The 12,535-nt window shown below is 39.5% G+C and overlaps 1 protein-coding gene and 1 long non-coding RNA gene across 2 annotated transcripts in view; both read left to right on the forward strand.

Annotated features, from left to right (window-relative positions):
• The window catches only part of LOC130708403 (serine palmitoyltransferase 1-like), a 243,524-nt gene that overhangs the window by 76,803 nt on the left and 154,186 nt on the right, over positions 1-12,535 (forward strand). The gene's annotated exons all lie outside the window — the stretch shown is intronic.
• The window catches only part of LOC130708374 (uncharacterized), a 118,831-nt gene continuing 107,437 nt past the window's right edge, over positions 1,142-12,535 (forward strand). The window contains exons 1-2 of the long non-coding RNA XR_009008591.1: positions 1,142-3,852; positions 5,020-5,076. This is a non-coding gene — a long non-coding RNA (uncharacterized LOC130708374). The remainder of the gene's footprint in view (positions 3,853-5,019; positions 5,077-12,535) is intronic.

Consider the following 12,535-nt stretch of genomic DNA (forward strand, 5'->3'; position numbering starts at 1 on the left):
GTGACCCAAATGCCCTTCTTGACCAAACTTCAGTCAGGTTCCTCTAAACCCTCTTTTAGACTAAGCCTTGACCTTAGCATTCCATATCCATCCCATCCTTGACAGGGGTACACAGTCCAGTTTTAGCAAGAATCCTGCTAAGTCAGTTTAGATAGAATCTTCATCCTTGAGCCTCATCCCTCACCTTTGACATCTAAGCACTTGGCCTCTCTTTAGCAAGAATCTCGTTAGGTCAGGTTAGTAAGAATCCCTTTACTTTTGAAGTCTCCTTCTAGTCATTTTCCATCCACATATTCCCTCACTTTGCTCATCAGCTATAAGTCCCCAGCTTTCTTTGCTGTATTTGGAGTTAAGTCTGATCTCTCTGCCCTGTTGTAATTTTCTTGAAAAAAGTCTTACTGTTTTACTAAGTGTCAGAAAGGCTTTTTCTTTCACAAATCCTAGTGGGAGTATAAATTAGCATAGCTTCTTTGATGGCCTATTGTTAACATCTACCAACTTTTACGTATCTATTTTAATTTAGCAATTGTATATTTTGGAATTTGTATTGCAGAAATAATGCAAATATGCAAAGAAGTATAGACACAAATATTTACTGCATATTTACAATAATGAAATTTGGAAACAAACTAAACATCCATGTAAAAGGTTTTTATTAAGTAAATCATATACCCCTCCAATAAAATATCATGCAGCCAAGAAAAAGTATGATGTATGTATGGTCAGGCCACTCAAAATGCCTGTTCTCTTGCTCTTTGTACATCTCCTGCTTGACCAGTGCTTGCTTCACCTACACCCTACTCAGAAGAGTAACCTTCCTGCATACTTGCCCCATGCCCCAGCCAATGACTGTTCTAGCTTTAGAGCAGAACATCGCCACGCTGATAGCTGATCAAAGGGACGGTGAGAATCATGTAGCTCTGTTGGTTTCCCTGGTAACTGATGAACCAATCTGAGGTCAATTCCCCCTATAACTGGTATCTTCCCCCCAACCCCTGCTAGGGAAGACTACTGCCACGTCCTTCCTGTGGTCTGCTGCACAGGGTGGGATGTCACTCAAGGACCACACTTCAGACATGTAAGATCCTCCATCCATTAAATCGTTGATGTCTCTGTCGCTGATTTGGGGCTCTTTTTTCATTCTTTCAAGCCTCTGTGTTGCAGCCCAACTATGTAGTTTTAAATAATTTGACTTGATAATATGACTACACTTTAATTGAGTCAAAATGAGTTGTAAATAAGTGGAAAAAAGAAAAGCTCCTATTTGAAAAATGTATTTGTGTAGTGGACTGCACTGAATAAAGTTGAGGCTAATGAACATTGGTTCCATTTGGGAAGGAGATGCAGAGTGGAAATTTCCTCCAATAATCCCATCAAGCACTATGCTTTTGATTAAACTGACCCTGTGTTTTTGTATAATTTAAAACAAAATGTTGAAATATATTTATATACAATAAAGAACACAGAAAATATTCCATCAAGTGTTGAAGGAATAATGATTTTTCAACAGCCTTGCTCAGGTCAGAATTGGAGGTGTATGAACAAAAAATTTGCAAACAATATTGAGTATTTTGCTAGGCCTATGTCATGAGGAGGGCCATCTGGTTTGCATAAAACAAACATGGTATGGCTGTCAGTTCATTATACTTTCATATTTACCTTTAACGTTAGGAGTTCATGGATTTTTGCATAGGAAATGATTGCCAAATGCCAGTTTATGTACCTGATGCACAGTGAGGCCAAACAAACAAAATCGTCGAAGTTTGGAGCAGGTAAAGATTTATTGCAAAGACCAAGCAAGGAGAACTGGTGGCTCGTGCTCAAAAGACCTGAACTCCTGGATGATTTTTGTGGAAGAGTTTTTATAGTAAAAATTTGGGGCGAAGCCTATAGGATGTGTGACTTTTGTTGGTAATGAGGTGACTGGGTGGTGTTTAGGAATATTGTACTCAATCTGAAGTTACCATCCTCCAGCAGAGTGGGAGTTTTAGATCCTGCACATATTGTTATGCATAACAAGACACATACATAGATATTGCTATGTATATCCCTTGAGGAGGAAACAGGTCCCCGTTTTATAGCTACCCTATTGTTTTTGACTGCCCCTCCTTTGTTTCTGTATTTTCTCTTCTTCCTTATTAGTAACTGTCTGAATCTGTCCTTTGCAACTCAGCGACAACAGTCTAGGAGCTGAAACCTTTTTCCTCCAAAGAAGCAGAGGACAGGGAAAGGCTTTTGTATCCAGAAAGGCCCTGCAGCATCCTGCTTGGTTTGAAAATTGCAATAAATGAAAAAAGAAGTCTGTTCCATTATGACTAAACCAGTGAACTCACTCTTGAGAAAATATGCTATTTGTCCTTCACAAAGGATGCCCCCTTGATGCCAAGTAGGTTAATTAATGCAGAGACGGAAAATTCTATTCCATTAGGAGGATATTTTCTCGGGACTATCAGGATCTAGCAATTTGGAGAATATGATTTCAGCTACGAGCTTTCCTAGTTTTGCCCTGGGACCCAGGTATACAGATGGCCTAAGAGCCACAGTGTGGACATGATCTTGGAGAGGCAGCAGTGAGTGGTGGCATGAAGTGAGATCTTAATTCCCTGCCCAGGAATTGAACCTGGGCAGCCTGGATGAAAACCAGGAATCCTAGCCACCACACCCCCGGCTCTTGCCCCCAGTGAAAAATGCATTGCTCACGGAGGCAAAAACTGTAAAAACAGGTACAAAGTTTATTATTAGAGACATAGCACACAGAGAAACAGTTTGTTTAGTTAAGACAGAAGCAAGGCAGAGATGCACATCTGGATAGAGAGGGTGTGGGCGTCCCCCCTAATGAGGAGAAGCGCAGTAAAAAGGTGGTTAAATCATTTATACAGGGCAGTTCTTCTGGGTCTTTGTGTACCTTTGGCCAATTATCTGGTTTCTTCTTCTACACCTGACCTGCCCTAGGACCCTCCCCAATATGCCTGGGCAACTTTTTTCCAAGATGGATTTCAGCCCAGAGGCCTATGCGACGGCCTTAGCATCACACATTCTGGGGTGGTGTGCCCTCCTTTTTGACCCCCAAGGAACCTTTCTGCACATGTGCAGTGTCTCCCTTGCCCCAAGGATGGGAAATATATGACCTCTTGATCCTTGACTCAAACAAGGGTTAGCCCCTCTCTATTCCTGCCATGACTGTTATCTTAAGGTGTTCACGGGAGACAAAGCCTGGGTATTTACCCTGTTTCTGCAGTTACTTCCATTTCAGAGAGCAAACAGGAGGCTGATTTTAAATGTCTAAACTGAAGCCCATCTATCTCCTGTCTCAGCAAATGTAAACAGGAGACTAAGTTGTAAGTGTCGGAAGCCCACTTTTTCCTGCCCCATGAAATGTAAACGGGAGGTTAGTTGTGAATGCCTGGCTTGGGGCCCCTCTATCTCCTGCCTCAGACACACACCCAATCAGGGGTCTCAGGGCACCCAGGACCCTGGGATAAGCATTTCCCCCCGTATTTCTACTCTGAAGTACTAAATTGATTGCTTGGCTCACAGTCAACCCAGGGTGCAGGGGGCCAAGGGAAATGTAGTCTTTCTCCCTCTTACTGTCTTCCTGGTCTTTCGCGGCTTCCTCTGCGCATGTGCAACGTAGGGCCCGCCTCACCCCTTCCGCTTTCATGCGCCTCGAGGTGAGAAGAACCTGGAGCTTTGGTCGTGGCAGGTGCAGGACTTGCGTGGCCTGAAGCTTCGCTGAGAGCGGCGTTCTTGTGGCGGGGGCAGAAGCGGGACGTCGCGGGACGTCTCGGGCCGTCCTCTGGCCCAGGCGGGACTGCAGTGCCCGGGTCTGGCCTGGACCTCCGCCCTGGGAAGGTGGGTGGGGCGATCCCGGTTCGGGCCTTGTGGTCTCGGGGGCCGGTGGAGCTGAGACCCGTTAGGAGAGGGGACGGTGCGTGTGGGGACGGAATGCCCGGCCCCGCCCGCATCTGACGGGGGGACGCCGGGGCGGACAGTGGGAGGGAAAGCGCGGTGGTCACGCTGGCCGTGAGCGGGCCAGAAAGCGCGGGCGGAGGGTGTGCTGGGCAGCCCTGCTCTGGAGCGGGAGAGACCCGGTCAGTTACAGCCGTGTCACCTGTACTGTGGGCGGGAGAAGTAACCTGGGGGCGAGTCAGGTCTGCAAAGGAGGCTATGAATAATGCCTGCTTCATGGCGTTGTTCTGAGAAATCTGTATGGGTCGTTTGGAAAAAGAGCCAAGTGCCAGGTACTAACCGTCGAAAAAGTGATAATGTTGTTATTTAGAAGGCACTTTGTTCTTTTCATTGGGTGGTTTACATAAGCCTCCCAATTATCTCGTGATAACGGTATGAGCATCTGCATTAGACACACGTTAAGCAAAAAGCAAATCTGAGTCTCAGGTTGGTGAGGTGGTCCTGAGTTTGAGAGGGCCGGTGACTTCTCCAGGCTTAACCGGATTGTGACAGAGCCAGGAGTCGAACAGTCGTTCATACTGTTCAGTCAATCAAAAGAAACTTATCAAGAGTCCCTTTTGAGAAACTTCAGCCCACTAGAAAGTAGTAAGTTTTAACACTTTGCCATAAAGCACCGCATCCTTTTTATTGGGCAGTCTGTGGATTCTCTAACTCAAGGGGTAAACAGTTTTGCTAGGAAAATAGATAAAGGATGCAGCCTGTGTCTCTTTTTTTTACTGTTAATTTTAATGAAGTAGTGTCATCCTTTGCTGTACTTCAATCATCTGTTTTTCCATTTTTGTTTGTATTTAATTAAATCAATTTAAATCAATAGACAAAATTATTTTTACCAAATGAGAGTGGTAGGTTTAAGCCCCGTGATCATTTCAAACTGGTAGATGGACAGATGGTGTTTCCACAGGATCTTTCCCTTGCCATTTCAAGGGCTGAAGGGATGCTGTAGGGAGGCTGCTTCTCAGCTGGGCTGCTGATGTGATTGGGAGGTGAATGAATGTAGGAACTGTAAAGCAGGCCAGGTGTCCTGACAGTGTCCTTTTTCTGTCCCCCCAGCTGAATCTTCAGTCCTCTGCACCTTCCTAAACGCTACAGAAGATGAACATATCTGAGGTCAGCTCTCTATTCATTTCCCACTTTGTGGTGTGATGGATTTAACTCTTGATTTCAGATTGCTCTCAGCCTGTTTTATACATTCTTTATCAATGTAAGTTATTTTCCTTTTATGATTAGTTTGCTAAGATTTTACTTGAGTCAGGAATGTACACTCTTGAGTTATATTGAATACCTTTTTGTATGTATTGTAGTAAAGGTATAGCTTATTTTCTTTAATCTGCAAATTTTCGAGGTAGCTGAAATGGATTTTAGAATGGTAACTTACTCTTGAATTCTTGTATGGATGCTACTTGCTAATGGGTTCTAGTTTTTTGGTTTTGATTTTACATACTAAATAGTGTGATTTGTAAATAAGCATATTTTTTTATCTCTTTCTATCTCTGTGCACTTTAATTTCTTTTTCAGTCAGGCTGGGATTTAATGTGAAAGAATTCATTTATTCACTGCTAAGTATGATGTTAGTCATATGCCTTAAATAGCTTCTCATTGTCAGATCTTTTCTTTTCCTCCTATTCCTAGTGCTATAAAATTAGTGTCATTTCTTCCTTAAAAATTCACTCTAGAATTCACTACAGAAACAATGTGGACCTGAAGTTTACTTTGTCAGAATTTTTTTTTTTAAATAACAATTTTATTGAGGTACAATTCTTGTACCAAAAATTCACCCTTTTAATTTGTGCAGTGCAGTGCTTTTTTTAAACTATGTTCACAGAGATGTGGAATTATCACCACTATTTAATTTTAGAATAATTTCATCACCCTCAAAAGAAACCCTGTACTCTTTAGTAGTCACTCTCCATTCCTGCTCCCAAGCTCCTAGGAACTACTAATCTACTCCGTGTCTTTAGAGATTTGCTTATTGTGGAGGTTTCCTATAAATGGAATCACAAAATATGTACCCTTTGGTGAATGGCTTCTTTCATTTAGCATGACCTTTTTAAGGTTCATCACTGTTGTAATACGCATCAGTAATCCAGTTCAGTTTCTGGCCAAGCTAATATTTAGTTGTATGGATATATCACATTTTGTTTATCAGTTTATCAGTTGATAGACATTTGTTGTTTCTGTTTTGACTGTTATGACTGTTTTGACTGTTATGAGCAGTTGTGTAAACATTTTTGTGTGTACCCAGTTTTCCAATCTACTTTGTATATACTTAGAATGGAATTACTGGGCGATAAGGTAACTGTTCAACAAATTTAGAAACTGCCAGAACAATTTTCCAAGGCAGTGGAACTATTTTACCACCCCATCAGCAATGAATGAGGGTTACAGTTTTCCCACAACTACCATTAGTCATTGTTATTGTCTGTCTTTTTTTTTAAAAGCCCTCCTGGTGAATGTGAAGTGGGATTTTATTATGGTCATGATTTGCATCTCCCTAATGTTGAGCATCTTTTCGTGTTCTAATTTTTTATTGGCTGTTTGTATATATTCCTTGGAGAAATGTCTGTTCACATTCATTCTCCGTTAATAAATTGGGTTATTTGTCATTTCGTTGTTGACTTGTAAGATTTCTTATATGATTTGGGTACAAGCCTCTTTATCAGTTAAATTTTTGTAAATATTTTCTCCCATTTTGTGGGTTGCTTTCACTTTCTTCATGGAGTTCTTTGAAGCACAGAAATTTTTTATTTTGATAATATCCAGTTGGTCTATTTTTCTTTTGTTTGTTTTTGTCAAATCTAAGAAAACTTTGCCTAACCGGAAATCAAAAATATTTATTCCTCTTTTTTCCCTACATTTTTTACAATTTTAGTCTTTCCATTTAGGTCTGTTACTCATTTTGAGTTAATTTTTATAGATGGTGTGAGGCAGAGGTACAACTTCATTCTTTTGCATGTGAATATTCAGGTGTTCCAAAACCATTTATTGAAAAGAGTATTATTTTTCTGATTGAATTGTGGCACCCTTGTTGAAATTCAATTGTCCATAAATGTAAGGGTTTATTTCTGGCCTCTCAATTGTATTCCATTGTACTTTTAAGGTTTTTTTATTCTTATGATGTCTGTTCTTATACCTTAGTAGCATAGTATGATATTGTGATTTATAAGAAAGACATATTTGGTCTTCATCCCTGTTCCTGGCACAGAGTTCCTAAAACCCTTGCAAATTCCTAAGTAATAAGAGAGATTAAGTTGTCTTTTGTTATTCATAACAAGCCACTTCAACCATGCTTGAATTCATGTTAATGAGGAGACCTTTGGAACCCCCCCTGAGGATGTAGGCTTGTTGCCAGGGATACCAATTAAGTCATTAGAGGGTTGTGACTTGAAGGCACACCCCTTGACCTCTAGGGAGGTGGGGGGGAGCTGGAGGTTCACTTAATCACTAATAGCAATTATTCCTACATAATGAAGCCTCCATAAAAATCTCTGAACTATGGAGAGCTTTGGACAGATTTGATGTTGGTGAACACGTGGAGGTGCTGGGAGGGTTATGCTCCTGGAGAGGGCATAGAAGACTGCTCTTTGCAGCTTTTTCCTCTGGCTATTTCTGAGTTGTATACTTTGTAATAAACCTGGCAATCTAGTAAGTAAACTATTTTCCTGAGTTCTGTGAGCCATTCTAGCAAATTAACTGAACCTGAGGATGAGGCTGTCCCATTTATAGCAAGTTGGTCAAAAGCACAGGTGGCAATCTGGACCTGTAATTGGCATCTGAAGTGTAAGGAGGGGCGGTCCTGTTGAGCTGAACTTCTAACTGGTAAGATCTGTTGTGGAGTCCAGGTAGGTAGAGTCAGGCCTGAATTGAATTGTAGGACACCCTGCTGGTGTTGCAGAATTGTTTGGTAATGTGAAAAACCTCTACACATTCAGTGACCAGCAGTGAAGTAGTATTGAGATACAGAAGTATTCTGTGACTAGAGTGTTACAGTAATACAGGGGAAAAACAGGAGTGTTTTCTGTAAACATAGAGTAATCGAAATTGAAAGGTGAGAGCCCTCTAACTTTTCTTTATCAAGATTATTTTAGCTATCCTGGGTAACTCACATTTCCATATGAATTTTAAGATTAGTTTGTCAATTTCTGTAAAAGAATAGAGCCGTGATTTTGATAGGGGTTGGGTTGAATCTGTAGCTCGATTTCTGGAGTATTGCCATCTTGACAATACTAACTTTTCTGATCCTTGAATATGAGGTATGTGTCTTTCCATTTATTTAGGTCTTTTATTTTAAATTTTTTTATATTTTACTATCATAACTGCCACTTTATTGTTGTGTATTTCTATAAACATATGAAAATGTGAACTTTATATTTGTTTTTATTTGAACTTTTTATTTTATACTGGAGTACCGTTGATTAACAATGTTGTGTTAGTGTCAGGTGTACAGCAAAGTGATTCAGTTATACTTATACATGTATCTATTCTTTTTCAAAATCTTTTCCCATTTAGGTTGTTACATAATATTGAGCAGAGTTCTGTGCTGTAGAATAGGTCCTTGTTGGTTATCCATTTTTAATATAGCAGTGTGTATAGGGAGTTTGGGACTGACATATTTAGGTCTTTGAAAATTTACTTCAATGACACTTTGTTGCTTTAAGTGGGTAAGTTTTATACTTTTGTTGGATTGATTCTAAGTATTTTATTCTGTTTGATGCTATTGTAAGTGGAATTGTTTTCTTTATTTCATTTTCGGCTTGTTCATTGCTAGTGTATAGAAATACGACTGATTTTTACATATTTATCTTGTATTCTGCAACCTTGGTTAACATGGTTATTAGCTTTATTTATTTAGTTTTTGGATTCCTTAGGATTTTCTGTACTCTGGTTTAACTTGCCCTTCCTTTTCTTGCTTTTTTATGATAAAATTTAAGCTCATGAATTGAGGCTTTGTTTTTCTTTTTCAATGTAGGCGTAAGGCTCTGTATTTTCCTTTGAAAACTGCTTTAGCTGCATCACACAATTTTTTTTTTTTTTTTTGGCCGTACCATGCAGCATGTGGGATCTTACTTTCCTGACCAGGGATTGAACCTGCACCCCCTGCAGTGGAAGCTCGGAGTCTTAATCACTGGACAGCCAGGGATGTCCCTGCACACACAGATTTTGATGTTGTGTTTCTATTTTCATTTAGTCCAAGATACTTTTTTAAGTGTCCTGTGACTTTTTTTTTTTTAATATTTATTTATTGATTATTTTTGGCTGCCTCAGGTCTTAGTTGCGGCATGCAGAATCTTTCGTGTGGTGTGTGGGCTTCTCTCTAGTTGTGGTGCGTGGGCTCAGTAGTTGAGGTGTGTGGGCATAGTTGTCCCATGGCATCTGGTATCTTAGTTCCCCGACCAGGGATCAAACTCGCATCCCCTGCATTGTAAGGCGGGTTCTTAACCACTGGACTGCCAAGGAACTCCCATCCTGTGACTTCCTTTGGTGTGTGTGTGTGTGTCATTTTTAAGAAAAATTTTATTTTATTTATTTTTTCATACAGCAGATTCTTAATAGTCAATCAATTTTATACACATCAGTGTATACATGTCAATCCCAATCACCCAATTCATCACACCACCGCCCCAACACCCCCGCTGCTTTCCCCCCTTGGTGTCCATACGTTTGTTCTCTACATCTGTGTCTCAATTTCTGCCCTGCAAACCAGTTCATCTGTAGCACTTTTCTAGGTTCCACATATATGCATTAATATACGTTATTTGTTTTTCTCTTTCTGACTTACTTCACTCTGTATGACAGTCTCTAGATCCATACACGTCTCAACAAATGACCCAATTTCGTTCCTTTTTCTGGCTGAGTAATATTCCATTGTATATATGTACCATATCTTCTTTATGCATTTGTCTGTCGATGGACATTTAGGTTGCTTCCATGACCTGGCTATTGTAAATAGTGCTGCAATGAACATTCGGGTGCATGTGTCTTTTTGGATTATGGTTTTCTCTGGGTATATGCCCAGGAGTGGGATTGCTGGATCATATGGTAATTCTATTTTTAGTTTTTAAGGAACCTCCATACTGTTCTCCATAGTGGCTGTATCAATTTACATTCCCACCAACAGTGCAAGAGGGTTCCCTTTTCTCCACACCCTCTCCAGCATTTGTTGTTTGTAGATTTTCTGATGATGCCCATTCCAGCTGGTGTGAGGTGATACCTCATTGTAGTTTTGATTTGCATTTCTCTAATAATGAATGATGTTGAGCAGCTTTTCATGTGCTTATTGGCCATCTGTATGTCTTCTTTGGAGAAATGTCTAATTAGGTCTTCTGCCTATTTTTGGATTGGGTTGTTTGTTTTCTTAATATTGAGCTGCATGAGCTGTTTATATATTTTGGAGATTAATCCTTTGTCTGTTGATTCCTTTGCAAATATTTTCTCCCATTCTGAGGGTTGTCTTTTCATCTTGTTTATGGTTTCCTTTGCTGTGCAAAAGCTTTGAAGTTTCATTAGGTCCCATTTGTTTAATTTTGTTTTTATTTCCATTACTCTAGGAGATGGATCAAAAAAGATCTTGCTGTGATTTATGTCAAAGAGTGTTCTTCCTGTGTTTTTCTCTAAGAGTTTTATAGTGTCCGGTTTTACATATAGGTCTCTAATCCATTTTGAGTTTCTTTTTGTGTATGGTGTTAGGGAGTGTTCTAATTTCATTCTTTTACATGTAGCTGTCCAGTCTTCCCAGCACCACTTATTGAAGAGATTGTCTTTGCTCCATTGTATATCCTTGCCTCCTTTGTCATAGATTAGTTGACCATAGGTGTGTGGGTTTATCTCTGGGCTTTCTATCTTGTTCCATTGATCTGCGTTTCTTTTTTAATGCCAGTACCATATTGTCTTGATTACTGTAGCTTTGTAGTATAGTCTGATGTCAGGGAGTCTGATTCCTCCAGCTCCATTTCTTTCCTTCAAGACTGCTTTGGCTATTCAGGGTCTTTTGTGTCTCCATACAAATTTTAAGATTTTTTGTTCTAGTTCTGTAAAAAATGCCATTGGTAATTTGATAGGGATTGCACTGTATCTGTAGATTGCTTTGGGTAGTATAGTCATTTTCACAATATTGCTTCTTCCAATCCAAGAACATGGTATGTCTCTCCATCTGTTGGTATCATCTTTAATTTGTTTCATCCGTGTCTTACAGTTTTCTGCATACAGGTCTTTTGTCTCCCTCGGTAGTTTTATACCTAGGTATTTTATTCTTTATGTTGCAGTGGTAAATGGGAGTGTTTCCTTAATTTCTCTTTTAGGTTTTTCATCATTAGTGTATAGGAATGCTAGAGGTTTCTGTGCATTAATTTTGTATCCTGCAACCTTACCAAATTCATTGATTACCTCTAGGAGTTTTCTGGTGGCATCTTTAGGTTTCTCTATGTATAGTATCATGTCATCTGCAAACAGTGACAGTTTTACTTCTTCTTTTCAAATTTGGATTCTTTTATTTCTTTTTCTTCTCTGATTGCCATGGCTAGGACTTCCAAGACTATGTTGAATAATAGTGGTGAGAGTGGACATCCTTGTCTCGTTCCTGATCTTAAAGGAAATGCTTTCAGTTTTTTACCATTGAGAATGATGTTTGCTGTGGGTTTGTCATATATGGCCTTTATTATGTTGAGGTAGGTTCCCTCTATGCCCACTTGCTGGAGAGTTTTTATCATAAATGGGTGTTGACTTTTGTCAAAAGCTTTTTCTGCATCTATTGAGATGATCATATGGTTTTTATTCTTCAATTTGTCAATATGGTGTATCACATTGATTGTTTTGCGTATATTGAAGAATTCTTGCATTCCTGGGATAAATCCCACTCGCTCACGGTGTATGATCCTTTTAATGTGTTGTTGGATTCTGTTTGCTAGTATTTTGTTGAGGATTTTTGCATCTATATTCGTCAGTGTTATTGGTCTGTAATTTTCTTTTTTTGCAGTATCTTTGTCTGGTTTTGGTATCAGGGTGATAGTGGCCTCATAGAATGAGCTCGGGAGTGTTCCTTCCTTGCAATTTTTTGGAAGAGTTTGAGAAGGATAGGTGTTAGCTCTTCTCTAAATATTTGATAGAATTCACCTGTGAAGCCACCTGGTCCTGGACTTTTGTTTGTTGTAAGATTTTTAATCACAGTTCCAATTTTGTTACTTTTGATTGGTCTGTTCATATTTTCTATTTCTTCCTGGTTCAGTCTTGGAAGGTTATACCTTTCTAAGAATTTGTCCATTTCTTCCAGGTTGTCCATTTTATTGGTATAGAGTTGCTTGTAGTAGTCTCTCAGGATGCTTTGTATTTCTGCAGTGTCTGTTGTAACTTCTCCTTTTTCATTTCTAATTTTATTGATTTGTGTCCTCTCCCTCTTTTTCTTGGTGAATCTGGCTAATGGTTTATCAATTTTGTTTATCTTCTCAAAGAACCAGCTTTTAGTTTTATTGATCTTTGCTATTGTTTTCTTTGTTTCTATTTCATTTATTTCTGCTCTGATCTTTATGATTTCTTTCCTTCTGCTAACTTTGGGTTTTGTTTGTTCTTCTTTATC

The sequence above is a fragment of the Balaenoptera acutorostrata genome, chromosome 6 (assembly GCF_949987535.1).
Source record: "Balaenoptera acutorostrata chromosome 6, mBalAcu1.1, whole genome shotgun sequence".
In the NCBI taxonomy this organism is placed as follows: Eukaryota; Metazoa; Chordata; class Mammalia; order Artiodactyla; family Balaenopteridae; genus Balaenoptera; species Balaenoptera acutorostrata.